The sequence below is a fragment of the Centroberyx gerrardi genome, chromosome 1 (genome assembly GCF_048128805.1).
Source record: "Centroberyx gerrardi isolate f3 chromosome 1, fCenGer3.hap1.cur.20231027, whole genome shotgun sequence".
In the NCBI taxonomy this organism is placed as follows: domain Eukaryota; kingdom Metazoa; phylum Chordata; class Actinopteri; order Beryciformes; family Berycidae; genus Centroberyx; species Centroberyx gerrardi.
Genome location: NC_135997.1, coordinates 22,818,317 through 22,834,462, shown reverse-complemented (window position 1 = coordinate 22,834,462; position 16,146 = coordinate 22,818,317). Strand labels below are relative to the sequence as shown.

Below are 16,146 nucleotides of genomic sequence, written 5' to 3'. Positions count from 1 at the left end.
TCTCCTAGACATCTTTCTTAATGGGAGGGAAATACCTTTGAGATGGAATTCAAAATATGCATAAAATTCTCCTCTGAAACTACAATTCAATTGGCACCTTTAGCCAGTTTGTCATCCTCCTGGCCTCGTCACATCTCCTACCTCTAATATTGTAATCACAAAGTTTAAGCATGAAACTACAAAGACCATTACCCAAAGACTAAAAATCTTAGCAGTGTAAAAACATTATTAGAATTTGTTAAGACATCTTATGCAAAAAAAGCTGTTTTACATCACATAAACACTAGTAGATTGCCCCTGTTCCACTGTAAACAAAATACCAATCACTGATGTCTCAGTGTACATCATAATCCGCCATACCAAAGATCAAATTCCCCTGTAAGGTCAGGGCTGATTTATTGTGCGTGTTTGTTAACATGATGCTCGCCTTGCATTACTTAAGATGGACCCTGTGCCCTGAGCACCTGTACCACCCAGCACCTATTGCATTACCCACATAGCCAAGACGTCACCCTGGCAACCTCCAGTCATGAAATAGAACATGAGAGGATGGCTAACGAGGATGAGCAATGACCTCAACCAAACTTATTTGGTGAATTTAGCAATTGCTTCCTGAATGATGGGCTGTTTTCCAGTCAGTAGGGTTCAACTCTTCATACTGGGAATACAAATGTCACTATTTAAATGATACAATACTTAGGGAACAACCTCTTCTGCCTGCCTAGAAGTTGCATTGCCCTAAAAATTCTCATCTTCTTTGTGCAGTGCCTGTGGCAGGTCCCTATTGGCCAACTGGAATCTACCCATAGCTGTTGACAAGACTGATGCTACATTAATGGGCTATCATTAATAAGTCATTGTACAGCTTTATAGCCCATACATCAGCGGCGGTAGTGAATGAATCTTACAGTGAGGGTCTCATTTTACATATTTGCATGTGTGGATTGTCACACGGATCCTCTCCCACAGCTAGACTGTCAGTCAACCTGTTGAAGCAGGAAGAGGACCAGGCAGGCTAGAGAGCTGTCACTATAGCCCAGTCAGCTACTCTGTCATTTGATAGTAGCTGAGAGAGACTAGGTGAGCCTACCTGCAGCTAGGACCGCTGTTCACTAGGCCAGAGAGAGAGAGAGAGAGAGAGAGAGAGAGAGACAGAGAGACAGAGAGACAGAGAGACAGAGGGTGAGGGAGAGAGAGAGTTCAGTCTGATTAATATTTCAAGGCCACAGCAACAGGCTTCCTTTGTGTGTATGATTAAGGTAGGGCCTTGCAGCATGACCATGACCATTGTTGTGGAACCCAACAATGGCAGAGCTTGGGGCTTAGCCAATCAGTTGGCTGTCAACCCAACAAGATCACCACATACAGCTGAAGTCCCCTATCCTCCATCTATCTTGGCGCCTGCAGTGGCGCCTGCAACATTTTCTTTTTCAAATTTTGGAAAGCAGAACTGAATAAGTGTATTTCATCACAAAACAAACATCAGAAAAAAAAATTGAAAGTGCCGCAGTAAAAGTCCTATGATGTCTACAAAGTGTGTCTTTATAGTGAGATGAGTTTCATTATATTAGATTTTGAGCTCCCACTTTATCTTGCTGCCACTGTTGCCTTAATGTCTTTTCAATATATCACTAGGGACTGAAGATTGAAAGTAAACTTTATGGCTAACTCTGTCAACCCTTTATGTTCATTTGTAAAATTAACAAACAAAATATGTAAATTGAACAGCTGTGCTCACAAAATAGGATATAAATACATTCTGGAGTGACTTTTTGGAAGTCAGTCCACAGTCTAACCATGCTTTGGTATTTTCTTAATTGCTCACTTGGCTTGATTTCCCTCTAGGGTTTTATTTTTGACGTTAATTATTGTTGTGTGTGTCACCATGTAGCCATTAAATCTTCCCCAGCCCCCATTAATTTCAGCATCTGATTCAAAGAAACACCAGAGTAGGAGTCATAAGCCACTTTTCCATCCAAAGGCCGAGGAGCCGGAGCCAGAGCCTGCTCAAAATGTTCACAACACTTGATCGAGAGCACTTTTTGTTTATTTGGCACCAACTACTAAGCTTATGCACTCAAATATTGTTTTTTCAATTTTGAGTCAAATCACAGATGTTGAGTTTCATGAAATAACAAGGAAGTCCTAATTTGTCCCTTTAGAAACAGCTTGTTAACTCCTCATACATCCAGACATGCAGCCTTGCTCTATTCTCCCTTCAGGCCAATGATTAACCATTTCAACTGCAGTGAGACCAAGATTCTATCCCGCCATGTGTGACGATGCATAATTTAGCTGTCAAATTTTTTCACCCAGGCATTGGCCACGCTTGCCCTCATTCCTCATCCCCAGGGGGAATTGTTTGGCTATAGGATTAGTCCACCAAATTTTGTAGCAGCCAGCGAGTGGAGAGCTTAAGATGTTTCATGTCGTCGTTGTTGTGGCTGAGGTAGTACGCTGTAACTTGACCACTGACAACTTCGTACAATATTCAGTCCATAACATTCAGCAGTGGTTTGATTGCTACCACTTTTCGGATTAATCTTGATTTTCAAAATAAATGCTCTCACATGTTCTAACATAGACATTGCTCCAGAACAATTTCGGGAACACATTTGAATCTTGACACAACCCACATTTGGGTTGTGTCACTGACATGCAACATAAAATTAGTCGTTGGCTTAGATGATATCAGCACTTGTCTGGCAGGTCTAACAGTCAGTGCCTTCGTTTACTAAACACCCTCTCCTGTATTGTTGGTCTGTTTAGCCTCTTTTTGATGCACCGTGTAAAAAGTACCATAAAGAAAGGTCACTCCTTCACCCTGTGATGCCATTATTGTTTTTACAGTAACACATTTACTATAAAACCCAACACATATACACAAAGTGCTTAGTATTATTGTTTCTTATTTTGTGCTGGTGGATAGCAGTTTATCACACTCAACAAGATGCTGGATATTACATCATACTAAAATGGAAATGAAACAAGACAAAACAGCAAAAAACACACTTTACTAGAAGTGATAACTCATGAGACATTATCAGAGGGCATCAGAAGCATATTATGAGGGCGAATTATGTATGGCTAATAAAAGTCTCATAACAGAAATGATTCATAATGTATTATGATGCATGTGATTTTCTGATGTGCATACAAATTAAGTACACTTGTTAAGTGCATATGATGTTTCATAATTCACGTCATGTCTCTCTCTCTCTCGTGTGTCATTTTTAGATAACTGACATTTCAGCTCAGAGCCTTCTTCAGTCACACAAATGAGATTAGTCATCAGACTTATGCACAAATATATATTCCAGTGTGTATTCCAATATGTTTTAAAATATTTGACCTAGTTAAGGGCGGCATGGTGGCTCAGTGGTTCGATTCCCAGCCTCGGCCCTTTCTGTTCTCTTGTGTTGGTGTATGTTTTTATCCAGGTGCTCTAGTTTCCTTTTACTTTTTTTTTTCCCAAAGGTGTAAGCGTGTAGAGAAAATGAATGAAAAAGCTTGTTCAAGGGTGCTTAAATGATTTTATAGAGATGTCATTTTTAGCCCAGTAGACCACAAGCATTGGTGAATAATTACTACTTCCAATACTTCAAAATTCATAACATTGGTAAAAGTGCTTTTGGATGGACTGAAATGATTCCAAGTTTGTGATGAAGCAGGAAGGCTTCTTAAAAACCTGAACAATTTCTTTAAATAGCCTCAAATGTAGACATATCACTTGCAAGATAAGGCAAACCAAACTATAGCCTAATATCAGAATTTAAGTATCTGAAAGGCATTCAGCTACAATTTTACCCAGTATGTTGGTCATAAGGGGGTCAGAGCACTTGACACTGTTAACTAGCTTGCACGTATCATGTCTCCCAGGTGTAGCAAGCTATTCCCTGGCATCACAGTGACACTGGTCCCAGAGTGTGTGACTGCAGCTTCTCTGCCACAGAATTAGAACGCATAGAATGGACATTGTTATCTACATCACCACATTTCAATTACTGCCGGTGCACTACATTTTGGCTGGCACCCTTAAGCAGGATGCAATAGAGCTTTTGTTATTGTCATGATAGCAAACATTGGTACAGAGCGGGAGGTTTAGAAAAATGCTTTGTTATGATGCCAAAGGCCTCATTTGAGCAAACAACCACATGGCTGCTGTGTTGAGCAATCCATTTTTCCTTGTCTTCAGGCACTGTCTGCATACCAAGCAAGGTTCATTTCAATGACAACATTAGGATTCTACTTTAAAATACCATGAAACCCCAGGAATTGCCCCATCTACCCATTCTATTTCTAAGTCCTCTGCTCTCTGCGGGACCTCCTGTCCTCCTGGGGTCTTGACTCTGGTGGTGTGATGTCACCAGATGACGCCATGGCTGCCATCTGGACATGGTGGTGACTTCCTTTTGTGGCCGCGCTGTTGCCCAGATCAAGGCACTACCGAGCTGCTATGTCAACAGAAAAACAAGAGCATGAGGCAACACTGGGAAGGGAGCTGTGGGGCTGGTCTGGTTTACATGTGTAAAAGACCTTAGGGGAGGTAGACATGTCTGTGTTGTCGAGTTTTTGCGTGTGTGTGTGTGAGTGAGTGAGTGAGAGAGAGAGAGAGAGAGAGAGACTGCTTGCGTTATTTTGTCTTCTCCTTTGTGTGTTAATTGTACTGAGTGTTACTTCCTAAAGCCCTCCTCCCCGTTTAGTATTTTATCAAGTCTGTTGGACAAAGAGTGTTTGTATCAGCCAAAACCAGGGCTTTGTTTGTTGTTTTGTCTCTGATTACATCAGAAAATACACTACTTCTACTGGCCTGTTTGAAGCCTGGGATGTGTGATTTTTGGGCGTTGACATTTGTGTTTTGGGACCCAGAGTTCACGCAGTAAAAGGTTGGAGCAGGTGGAGCCAGAGTGAAGCCCACAACAGCAGGAAAAGCCAGCCCATATTACCTTATATGGTCAAAAAGGCACGCTCGTATGTAGTCTGGAGCGATGGCTGATACTGCTAGCCAAGAACAGGATTAAGCAGACACGTCCCCTTACATGCACTGATGTTCATGCAAATATCTTTCTTAATGACACAATTAAAAAAAAAAAAAAAACACCTTAAGTGGAGACATTAGAAAAAATGAAATTAGCCATGCGACTCTAACTTCTCGCTCGGTAGAGTACAGACCTCTGCCAACTTGCAAAGCTGCAGCCTCCGTAATGGTTTCTGTTTGCTTATTGTTTATCTTGCGGGTTTGATTTTCTGACAAAAAAGCACATGAACCCAAGACTGTTTAGCAGCCGACATGGAAGTCTACTGCTGTCGGACTTTCGCACCAGCACATGAAGGCAGCATAACGGTTATGGCAAAAAATGAGTAGTGGAAATCCCAAATGCTGATCACCACCAAAATCTAATCAACTGATCCTTGGGCCAAGGGCTATCTGTCCACCAAACGTCAGCCAAATCTGTTTGTAACGTTTTGAGATATCTTGCTGACAAACAGACGGGTAAAAACATAACCTTCTTCCAACTTTGTTGGCAGAGGTAAAAATGTTGGCTTTATATTTCTATATAAAAGATGGGCGTTGTTCCCATTGACTTATATTGTGGTGGATGGAATTTCAAGTTATTCTGCAACCAGCTGTAGAGGGCAACAGAGGGACCATCTCTCCCAGGACTTCCATTTTGGCTTCAAAGCCAGCCTGGGCAAAACAGTAGTTGAATACACTCAAGAGAGAGATTTGGGGTTTATCGTATGCAGATGATTATAGTGCTGGATGTGCTCTTTGGTGTAGGGCTAGCTCTACAGAAAAGAGATAAGTCCATTCTTCATGATTAAAGTTAAAAAGCCCTTACTCAGCACGGTGGTGCAGTGACCTGGGTTCAAGCCCTTCTGCCTGTAAGCATCCACCCTGCTAAGGTGTCCTTGAGCAAGACACTGGCTACGTTCCATTCCAAAGAGGCAATCCCTCAACCCTACACCCTGCTCAGGCGCCTGTTCAGTTACCTGATGCCCAGGATACTCTGTTGTGTACTAAGAGACATTGTAACAAACTTGCTAAATTCCTGCAAAGTGGTTGTGTTCTTACAGTAATCCCTTGTAAAATGTCAGGCACAATAAAAGCTGAATTGGTGATTTGCACACTCTACAGGTGATCAGAATGAATAACACTTTCTTTGCGACAATAATGCTAACAGTAGCAGAAACCTATGCTGCCTAACAAACGTTACACCCATGTTTTCAGTAGGCTCCAGGCTATTGATATATTTTGAATCAACTGTAGGTATGACCATAATCAGTTTTTATGTTTTTTAAACATCATTATTGTTAGTGGTGAGACTTTGCTTTTGACACTGACACACAAACTTTTATAAAACTAAAAACTGTATAGAGCATCCAAACAATTCGGTGTGAAAAAAATGATGATGTTTTAAGTGTATGGGAAAACACATCATGTTCTCCTCAATTATTACATATAGGTTTATCATTTTGGCATTTTTCAAAGTGTTAACTTTTCAGGAATCAAGAAAAACAGTGGGAGTATTAGATTAACAACCATGTGTTTTTACAGTTATTCAATGAATATGTTAGGGTTTCCTTGAGTTATGAGTTTTTTAGCTGACAACAGCTTTACGCTGAAAAGGCTCAAGGCAATATTGTGGATAAGCAGACAGGATTTTGGGAATGAGCTGTTGAAATTTCCGATCTGTAAGAAGGAAATGTTCCAACTTGTTCAAACCTTTTCTTCCCCTCAAACCTGAGGGGATGAGAAGGTTTAAGTGATGAATGCCTAGCTAGAGGATCTAGGCTATAGGTTACTAGTGCTTCTTACCCAATAGCTTTCACCTAGACTTAGGACAACTGTCTTCTCCAAAGAGAGAGTAGTTGTGTTTATTTCAAGTGGACTGTGTAGAATCGAATGGCTCAATTGTAGAGCTGTTTCAGGTCAGTGATTTCTGCAGTGGGTTCTGGACCACAGACACAGAGGCTCTAAAACAGTTCATACTGCTCTGAAACCACAACAAATATGAAGCAAATGAATCGCATAGGAGAAGAACTTACTGTAGAACTTTGTTTTACAAATGTTTAAACTTCATTAAGACTCAGTTTAATAAGCTTATTATCATACACTCTTCCAACAAATTGATAATGTGAGCCAGTTCTTTGTGTTTGCTCTGCCACTTGTATCATTATGTGACATTGCAAGCAGTAAAGAATGTTGTGTTGCTGTGCATTAATCCAAGCAATTAATAATTAGATTTTCCTTGGAATTTCACATCACAGTAGGCTAATGTGTGGTTCGGCATCAAAACTATCCTGTCTAGCTCAGGGAGTAGAACATAAGAGAGACTGTAAGGGGTCAGGAGTTTGACACTGACTGGGGCTACCAGTACTGATAATATATGCACTCATGGTATGCATACATGCGAGTCAGTGATCTAAAGAAACACAAGAGAGTCATAAAGCCTTGGCTGGCAATGGTCATAACAGTCAGCTCCCCTCCTGACCGTACGCACAGTAGCCAGACAAACAAAAGCCAAACAGCGTGACAGTGTTTACATTGAATTGTTTGGACAGAGATGATTCATAGCACTGGGTTCTGTGAGGAATGCTGCTTATTTCTGTGCAAAGATAGCTACTTTGGACTAATCATATGCTAGCTACCTACAGTGGTCCTCAATGTAGAAGTCCCTCCACCCCGCATCCGTCCTGCATCTTTGCTACATTAGACGTACAACCACTTTTTCACTTGAAAAGTAGAACTGACGGGGCAAATTGTAACGCAAATCTTGCCTCTCTCAATTAACTGGTTGCCAGAATATTCTTTGCACCTTCTGATGGTTATAAAGAAAGAAAAAAATCTTTCAGAAGATTTTGAATTGGGTGCTGAGCAAAAGTGGAGCAGTGATTCACTGTTATAAGCAGCACACACAGTAAAATGTTGTGTTTCTACAATGGATATACTACTATAAAAGATGTTTTTGCACATGATACTGTAAGGCATCCACTAAATATGCTATATATACAGTATATACTTTAACACAAGCAGTTCGGGATTTCAACGAGTTCAAATACTGCTGACCAGTAAAGCGCATGATGCTTATATCTGTGCCTGGCTGACTGGCTGTTTTAGCCGTTCCTCTGGGGCTAGCTGCAGACCATAATCGGTACACCTGTTGCTAGGAGACACATAAGTCCAAAGCCTCTCTGGCTGGCTGAGGTATCCTTGTGCGTATTTAACCGGCTTAATTGAGTGCTGCTCGTACCCACACAAATATAAGGAGCCCCTCTGGTATTACCTGCTGGGCTATAGATATACAGGCAGGCAGACACAACACAGAAAGACTGGCAGACATGGTGAAGAAACACACACATGCACTCACACACACATATACACAGCACACACAAACAGAAACAGTGTACACAAACACAGCATAGCACTGTAGCTTTATTACAAAACAAGGCTGAAAATAAATAAAATCAGAGAGTTGATAAACAATATTTTATTGTGGCCATCTTAAACCCTGTTGCTGCATTTAATAAATCTAAATGAAGCCACAGTGTCCGGTAACAGGGATTTGAAAGAGAAGACAGCAGAAGCTGTCCAAGAGAGCATTATATTTCCACTGGCTTGGATGCATCAAATGATTTTGACCCCATGACCCCATCTCTCTCTCTCTCTCTCTCTCTCTCTCTCTCTCTCTCTCTTTCTGTCTGTCTCTCTCTTTCTGTCAAACGATCAGTCTCTCTCTCTCTCTCTCTCTCTCTCTCTCTCTCTCTCTCTCTCCCCAGTCTCTTTCTAGCTGTCCCTCTCTCCCTCTGTCTTGCCCTCTCTCTTTCTGACTCTCTACACCCCCCTCTGCTTTGTCCAGTGTTAAACTGTTTGCCATGCATTGTTAGGTCTCTCTCCCACTCTTTCTTTTCTCCGGGTATGGCTGCGGTTGCCATGTTGTTGTCGCGGTGGCTCTCTGCTTTGCTGACTCTCTCGATAGACTGGCTGCCATAATGGGGAAACACACAAACAAAGCAGAGCCATGCGGCTTGCACTGTCTGAACTGACTGGAGCTAGCGTTGCCCTGCCCCAGGGCTGTATTTGATGTAAACATGTTGGAAGCTTGGCTCTCATTTGATGTAATCAGGCTTAGTGCACAGCGAGACAACAGTCACTGAGAGGGGGAGAAAAAAAAGAAAGAGAGAGAGGGAGAGAGAGTGGGGGAGGATAGAATGGGGGAAAAGAGGAGTTGAGCTTGGACCAGTCTAGCAAGGCCATATACAGACCTCATGCAGTATACAGTAAACGCTCCCGTGTGTGTGTGTGTGTGTGTGTGTCTGCTGTCTGTGTGTGTGTGTGCGTGTGTGTGCGTGTGTGTGTGTGTGTGTGTGTGTGTGTATTGACCTTGTTTAAACAAACAGTCGACCGGCCCCCTGGCTCTCTGTGCCCTCCCTGGTGTGCTGGGCAAACAGCAGGCCTATGTGAGCTGTGTTGTTTGTGTGTGTGTGTTTGTGTGTGTGCGTGTGTGTGTGTGTGTGTGTGTGTGTGTGCGCGCCCATAGATCCCAGGTCGTGGTGCCACAGTAGGGAAACCACTGCCAAATAAAATGGGCCAGGCCCACCCGTGACCTTGACCACCATTGCTCCTGTTTCTACATCTGTTGTACACACACTACTCACAAACTATTACACACACACACACACACACACACACACACTACAAACCTGTCCAAGGACCAGTTTACACCAAAGTGAGTGTGCTTAAATTCACACATTCTAACACACACACACACACATACACACACACACAGACAGTCACAGACAGACGCTTCAGGCCTGTAGTTTACATCAACGTGAGTGTACGTAGACTCTCGCCCATACACACACACACTCCTGCATACACACACAGAGCCTCACCATGGCAACGGTGGAGCAACACAGGGAAACAACTTGGCAGAGTCAGGCGCCGCTGTGAGAAAGTGTCGAGTTACGGCAGAGGGCTGGGGCTGAGGGAGGTGAGAGGAGAGGAGAGGACAGGAGAGGAGGAGAAAGGAGAGGAGAGGGTAAGAAAGGAGAGGAGAGGAGGAGAAAATTACTGGTAAGGAGAGGAAGGGAGAGAGGAAAGGAGTAAGGGAAGTCAAGGGAAGAATAGGAGAGGATAAGAGAGATGGAGTGAACAGGTAAGGCAAAAAAGGAGCAAAGGTGTGAGGAGAAGGAGATGAAAAGAGAAAAATGATGAGAGAGGATAAAGGAGAGAAGAAAGGAAAGGAGGAAATGAGAAAGAGAGATGAAGAATGACAGGAGTAATACTTGGGGGTAGTTTTTGATGAAATACTACTTCAGCCCAGCCCATCCCTCAACACTTTTGTCTTTACTTTTGGTGTTTTCAACAAAACGTCAACCATTTTTTGTGAGGCTGTTTCTCCTTTATGTGTGTCACTTTTCTCCAGTCCTCTTTGGATGGTGTGTGTGTGTGCGTGCATGTGTGTGCGCGTGCGTGTGTATGGAGCGAAGGGGGACTTTTTCCCCCCCAACTAGCTAGCCTTATTACTGGATCAGTGGAACAGATGAAGGCCAAAAATAAGTGGGGGCTTTATTTAGCCGGAGCTGAATATGTTACGGTATCCAGCGGTTTTATTTTAGGGAAGAGAGTTCATCCTAAACCTGATCCACAGTCAGAAGCAGCAGCAGCCCTAAGCAAGTTACAGGCTTCAACAAGCACAGGCCCGGGGACATGTGACTGGTGTTAATGTCAGCATGGTTTAATATAAGAACTGATCTCTATCAGGCCTTAGTTACTTGTCCAGCTGGGCCCAGTGCACTCTGGATGGGGAGAAAGGCGAGGAGTTAAAAGTGCAGAGACCACCCTCCTGTGGTATTTCACACTCAAGCATAGATTTAGGGGTGGTGGCGGGGTGACTCAGGAATGTGAAACAAGCCAAGGGTGTGTGTGGTGTGTGCATTTCACTGTGGAGGAGCCTCCTCAGTTAGGACCGTAGTACAATCCATGTGTGCTTGTTTACATGCCCCACTGTGCGTGGTGCTTTACCCATTTTCTGGCTTAAGGGTGCAAATAGGTGCCCTCAAGTGTACTTACACTACTCCAGGAGCTAATAGTATTGTTTTACAGTTTGGTATACAGTTTTAAAAGCTATTCTTAAATGTACAAGGCCTAATATTGCCTAGTAGCCAGGTTTAAAAAATAATAAAAATAAAAAGTAAAGAAAAAAAGGCTGAAACCACAAAGAAAATAGTTGTGTTTTGGGAAGCAGCTGTAAATGTCACAGAGTGAATTAGCCCGGCTCTGCGTTATGTTTCCGTTTGACCGGCAGTGTTGATTCACTGGACTGCTGAAGTGGGGCCTTTCTTTCTGGCCCTCTAATCAGGTTTTCCTGGCTGATTATTTGATTTGGGGAGAACTCCTGGCCTGCTGAGTGTGTGTTTGTCAACACTGTGGCTCGGCACCAAATCCCTCACGTGCAGAGACGGAGACAGAGAGAGAGAAAAAAGGAGAGAGGGAGAGAGAGAGACAGAGAGGGGAAATAGAAGGAGAGAGAAAGATTAAGGGCTTTTCTGTTGCATGGTGACAATTTACCGTGAACTGAAACACTGGAAAAATAAATAACAGATAAAATACAATACAATACCATAGTAATCCATTATACCTGTTAAGATTCAGGGATTTGGGGTTTCCGGGTGGCTCAGTGGGCTAAGGCTCATACCATGGGTTCATATCCCGGTTACCATCTATGCTGCATATCATCCCCACTTTCCTTTCCTGTAACTCAACACATGTACATTGTCTAATAAAGGAGACAAGAAACATGAAAATACTGCAATGTAATACTGTAAATACTGTAATGGGATTGGATATTTCATGTTTCTTTTACAGGATTCAAAGAATTTCTTGACTCACATAGCCCATTTCTTTCTAATTTCAATTCCTGTTTTTCTGTGCGTTTTTGTGGTGTCCTGATTACATCCGTGAAGCATTTCAGTTTTTCATCTCCGTCTATCCTCTCTCACACATACATTCCCCCAGACACTGTTAACTCATTTTATGCTGTCTGGAACACACATGCTGCTGTGAATAAACATTGCCAACTCCACACATGCCCTGATTTATGGACACACACACACACACACACACACACACACACATGATGTACATCTGCGTGCATGTGCGCAGACACACAGACACACGCAAGCGCTGCCTGTCTGTGCTCACTTCCACAGCGTGCAGACATGACCATAAAGCAAGCAACACAACCCACAAGACTGTTGAGACCTGCGACTCTCTGTTTCTTTGAATCCGGAATAATGGTGTCATTTATAGCCATGGACCCATTCAGACCGGGGAGGATAATTACCTGTTAGGTTGTTACTACCGAGATTTACACTTTTATGTGGCTTTTAAGATCTAATGTGGTTTTCAAAGATGAACCCATTACTGGTTATTATAGAGGCCTCATGCTGATCCTGGGAGCAACTTCCTTCCCAATACATTTCATGTGCCACATAGGTTTGAACAGTGGGTGAGTTGGTTCCAGTTTGACAAGGGAGATGGTGAGAAGGCAACCACAAGTGTCAGTTCAATTTCAGGAATGTGATTTCAGGAATACAAGGCGTCTGTGTGTGTGCGTGTGTGTGTGTGTGTTTTTGTGTGAGGAGACAGTGACCGTACATGCCCATCGTGTCCCCTAAGCCTCTTAGTCAGGGTCACAGAGAAGTCACACCGTCTCCTGCAGAAAGCTCTGCACTGTAGGGCCAATAGCAAGCTTACGTCCGGGGACACACACACACACACACACACACACACACACACACAGAGTAAATGATTGATTCAGTCAGTCATTTACTCTCATTCACCCATGCTTGAGCATGCACTTACACGCGCGCACAGATACACTTTCACTTAGTCCTTCATGCTTGCACACATAAAAGTACACATACATGCGTGCGCACACTCAAACACCCACCATACACATACACACAGATAAACACATACACATACACACACTCACACAGAGATTAGAGCATGACACAAAGCGTAGTACCAATGCCCCCCAACCCCACCATGTGCTGCTTCCTCAGACTAACTGCCCTGCAGCGTGATCTAGTGTCGGAGATGACAAAGTATTTAACCTCAGTGGCTTTTGTTTTAGCTCATTAAGACGATGCTTAGCTTGATAAGCTCCTTGTTCACCAATCGAGTTCTAGAAATCTCATGTAGCCCATGTCCTACTGCTACTTCTGTCCTCCTTGTCACTGTTTTATGTGTTGAGATGAGGGCTGCAGCTAGCAGATTTTGGTAATCAATTAAACTGACAACTATTTTTTAGGCTAATGGATTGGATGATTTTCATTTTTTTTTGTCTTTTCCATAAAAAGAAAATTCTCAAAATTCAAAGCTTCATTGAGCTCTAATGTCTTTGAGGAGCAGGTGGAAGACAGGAAGAAAAAATAGTAAATTTTAATAAAAATGTATAAAGTATCATAATTGTATGTTATTTTAGAATAATACTGTCTTAAGTGTCGATAATATAGAAATTAGTTATTGAATTTTATTTGGTAATTTCATGTCTGTAAATACCATTGTGTGTTTGATTTTTCATCATTCAAAATAACACAATATTCATTACATAACTATTAATTTAATGGCAAAGAAAATCACAGATTATGAATATATGGCTCTAGGTCTTTTTTTGCCTCTCCGCTGCACGTCGATCAGCTAGACATTTCAAGCAGTGCTGCCACCTAGCGCTTCCTTTATGCATTGTATCATTTACTGTTAAGTTAAGTTTATTTTATTTGACATGGACATCACAGTAGCATTAGAGTTGTAACATACATTTATGCACAAGGACCAAGGTTAATAAGACATCTTTCATGCATACAGCCTGAAAATGTAAAAAGAATGCAATACGTCAAAGATAAAAAATCCACGTTGACAAATTGATTTATCGGATTGACAGGTCTCTGGCATAGCTTCCGATGACCTGTAAGTGCCATACATTTTCATAATAGAGGCGAATAAACTAGCTAATTAGAGCAGAGATCCAAAGAAACGTCTGGTGAATAGTTAAAATATCACTTTGCAAAATGTAATAATGTACTGTAATAATAATGCTGCTTTGTCAGTTGCGTTTTTGGCTTGAGAACAAGCCTTATTATCCTTCATAGCTGAGATGTTTCGTGGCGCCAGTCATTTGCTCGTAGCACCATCCTCCATCTTTGAGCAGCTGAAAATGCGTGGGGAGTAGGAGGGACATTTGGAGTGTCTTGAAATTCCACTGGGTGAGGAGCTTTTGTTCCAAAACAGAGAGTACAGGCCATAAAGTGAGCTTTGAAAGCCTGAAATTTCAGCACCTGGGATATTTTGAAAGCTGAGATATTTCAATTCTAAAAATGGAAACAGCAGTCAATTAACAGGTTTATTTAAGTCTTAAATACAATTCCTGAGTTCTTCAACAAATTGTTTTCTTGGTGCACATTCTAGGGAGAAATCAATCCAGTCGTAAAGACCTATATTCCTAAAAGTTTAGTTTTCACATATATTGTTCTGGCAAAATTGCTTCTAAATTTTGTTCTGCCATTAATATGTTCTCAACATGTCTTAAATAAACTACTTGCTGATACCTGCAGACACTGTTGAACTGCTCCCAGTACCTAGATAAATGAACAAGATGAGGTATGGTGACCTGTGTGAACCAGGCAGGTCCACAGGCTGTTTGGCTTTCCCTCAGCTCAATCCGAAGATGTATTAGCTTAGCCAGCCTGGGCCTGCACCTTTCAGCCCAAATCCCTATATCGCCCTCAACCTCTCCACCCCTAATCACCCTGGGGTAGCCACTGGGATAGCCACATTGGTCAAAGGTGTGTATGTGTGTATATGTTTCTGTGTGTGTGTATATGTGTCAAGAGGGCTCTAGGAAGGGGAGGGAAATAGTAGGGTATAGGATGTAAACAAGGCACTCCAGAGCAGCGTGGCCTCGCTTGTTGCTAACCAATGCTATACCTGCACCATGGCCTTACTTAAAGCCTTCTATCTCAAAAAGTGACAAACACTGAGGCATCTGGATATGTTAAGCCAACAGTCATTACATTGTTGTATCTGTATAGCTAACTTTTGTTGCTAAGCAGTAGCAATAAGCCAAATTTCCACTGGCTAGAATTATATTTGTTCCCAGGAAATACTCTCTTATTGAATATATTTTTGGGAAGCATTAAGAACCATTGGGGTCTTGTTGAGTTCAATAGCACAAGTCTTTTTAGATACAAGGTTTTGATTCAACTCAGAACACAGCAGCTGTATGGAGGAGATTTCAGCTTTACCACCCTGCCTGCCTAGTACCTGCCTCTGGAGGCTCGTCCTCTCACCTAGCCCCCTGTAAACACAGCACACTTCAATTTTTCCACTGCTCTGTTTGACCTAGCTGCCCTCCATACCTCCACTTCTTACTCCACAGGGGATCGTCTCGGCAGTAGTAAGAGAGAGAGAAAGAGAGGGAGATGCAAAAATGAGCAAAGCCTACCAGTAAATCCAATGGCAGCGGTTCTCATGAACACTCCCTCCGATGCCACCACAGTGCACTTTTTAATCAGAGTTGGAAAACAAGGAATGCTTTATAACACTGCTGCAATGCAAACCAACATGGTCCAATAATTGGTTTCAGAGAAAGTCAATATTTTGAAACCAAGCATGTATTTCTTTGGTAGCGCTTGCTCACTGTTTTTCTCAGGTACATGTGTTTCCAGGGCCTAATTGTGACCAATTTAAGGCTTTTTATTTTAGCTGGTTTTGGAACAGCACATGACAAATCCCAAACTACACCCACTTTCTCTCCTTCCACCCACCACACTTTTGTACCAAACATTGACACAGTGGTGTGTGACGCAAACCCAAAGGGAAGAAAGGGTCAGTAGCCAGCTGTGGCGGGGCTGAGGCTTGGCGGGTCCTGGGGTGAAACAGCAATGAAAGGCCTTGTTCTTTTCTGTTACCCTCAATGGGCTGCCCTCCATCTGAGCTGTAGGTGTGGGTTGCGAGGGCGGTTTGGTGGGAGTGTATGTGTGGGGGGGTGCCATCCTGCCGTCACAGAGTTTGCCAAGCACAACATTCCAACAGTGGTGGGATTGTGCGGCCTGTGTGTTTGTTCTGTCCCTCTG

At 42.6% G+C, this 16,146-nt stretch overlaps 1 protein-coding gene across 1 annotated transcript in view; it reads left to right on the top strand.

The window, feature by feature from the left end:
* The window catches only part of nfatc3a (nuclear factor of activated T cells 3a), a 73,310-nt gene that overhangs the window by 31,167 nt on the left and 25,997 nt on the right, over positions 1-16,146 (top strand). The gene's annotated exons all lie outside the window — the stretch shown is intronic.